This window comes from Elephas maximus, chromosome 5, assembly GCF_024166365.1.
Source record: "Elephas maximus indicus isolate mEleMax1 chromosome 5, mEleMax1 primary haplotype, whole genome shotgun sequence".
Lineage (NCBI taxonomy): Eukaryota > Metazoa > Chordata > Mammalia > Proboscidea > Elephantidae > Elephas > Elephas maximus.
Window position 1 is genome coordinate 46,491,938 of NC_064823.1, and position 2,263 is coordinate 46,494,200.

Below are 2,263 nucleotides of genomic sequence, written 5' to 3' on the forward strand. Positions count from 1 at the left end.
CCAGAATGCTCCTTAGAAGTAAGGATGGAGAGACTGTTTCTTACACACTTTGGACATGTTGTCAGGAGGGATCAGTCCCTACAGAAGGACATCATGCCTGGCAGAGTACAGGGTCAGCAGAAAGACGAAGACCCTCGACGCGATGGATTGACACAGTGGCTGCAACAATGAGCTCAAGCGTAACAACCATTGGAAGGATGGCTCAGGACCGGGCAGTGTTTCGTTCTGTTGTGCGTAGGGTTGCTATGAGTTGGAACCAACTCAACGGCACCTAACAACAACATGCAGGGATGGCTAAACATTAGAAAAGCAATCAATGTAATCCACCATATAAATAAAACAAAAAACAAGAACCACATGATCTTATTGATGCAGAAAAGGCTTTTTACAAAGTCCAACACCCATTCATGATAAAAAACTGTCAGAAAATAGAATAAAAATTCCTCAATGTAATACAGGCATTTATTCAAAGCCAACAGCCAACATCATCCTAAATGGGGAGAGTCTGAAAGCATTCCCCTTAAGAATGGGAAGCAGACAAGGATGCCCATTTTAACTACTCTTATTCAACATTGTGCCGGAGGTCCGAGCCAGAGCAATTAGGCTAGATAAAGAAATAAAGTGCATCCAGATTGTTAAGGAAGAAGTGAAAGTATCTCTATTTACAGATGACATGATCTTATACACAGAAAACCCTAAAGAATCCTCAAGAAAGCTACGGAAACTAATAGAAGAGTTCAGCAGAATATCAGGATACAAGATAAACACACGAAACTCATTGAAGAGAAAATCACCAAATCAATACCATTTACAGTAGTCGCCAAGAAGATAAAATACTTAGGAATAAATCTAGCCAGAGATGTAGGAGACCTATACAAAGAAAACTACAAGACGCTACTGCAAGAAAGCGAGAGACCTATATAAGTGGAAAAACATACCTCGCTTATGGATAGGAAGACTCGACATTGTAAAATTGTCTATTCTACCAAAAGCGATGTATAGATAAAATGCAATTCCAATCCAAATTCCTATGACATTTTTTAATGAGGTGGAGAAACCAATCATCAACTTCATACGGACGGGAAAGACGCCGCAGATAAGTAAAGCATTACCGAAAAAGAAGAACAAAGTGAGAGGCCTCACGCTACCTGACTTTGGAACCTATTATACTATCACAGTAGTCAAAACAGCCTGGTACTGGTACAACAACAGATACATAGACCAATGGAACAGAATTGAGAATCCAGACATAAATCCATCCTCGTATGAGCAGCTGATATTTGACAACGGCCCAAAGTCAGTTAAATCAGGAAAAGACAGTCTGTTTAGCAAATGGTGCTGGCATAACTGGATATCCATCTGCAAAAAGATGAAACAAGTCCCATACCTCACACCGTGCACATAAACCAACTGAAAATGGATCAAAGACCTAAATATAAAATCTAAAATGATAAAGATCATGGAAGAAAAAATAGGGACAACTTTCAGAGCCCTAATACATGGCATTAACAGTGTACAAAACATTACTAACAACGCCCAAACGCCAGAAGAGGAACTAGATAACTCGGAGCTCCTAAAAATCCAACACCTATGCTCATCAAAAGACTTCACCACAAGAGTGAAAAGATTACCTACAGAGTGGGAAAAAGTTTTTAACTCTGACATTCCTGATCAGTGTCTGATCTCTAAAATCTATGTGATACTGCAAAAACTCAATAACAAATAACTCAATTAAAAGGTGGGCAAAGGATATGAACAGGCACTTCACTAAAGAAGACATTCAGGTGGCTAGCAGATACTTGAGGAAATGGTCATGATTATTAGCCATTAGAGAAATGCAAATCAAAACTACAACTGGATTCCATTTCACTCCAACAAGGCAGGCATGAATCCAAAAACACAAAATAATAAATGTCGGAGAGGTTGTGGAGAGACTGGAACACTTATGCACTGCTGGTGGGAATGTAAAATGGTACAACCACTTCGGAAACCGATTTGGCGCTTCCTTAAAAAGCTAGAAATAGAACTACCATTCGATCCAGCAATCCCAGTCCTTGGAATATATCCTAGAGAAATAAGAGCCTTTACACAAACAGATATACACACACACGTTTATTGCAACACTGTTTACAATAGCAAAAAGATGGAAGCAACCAAGGTGCCCATCAATGGATGAATGGATAAATAAATTATGGTATGATAACACAATGGAAAGCTATGTATCAATAAAGAACAATGGTGAATCTGTGAAACATTTCAAAAC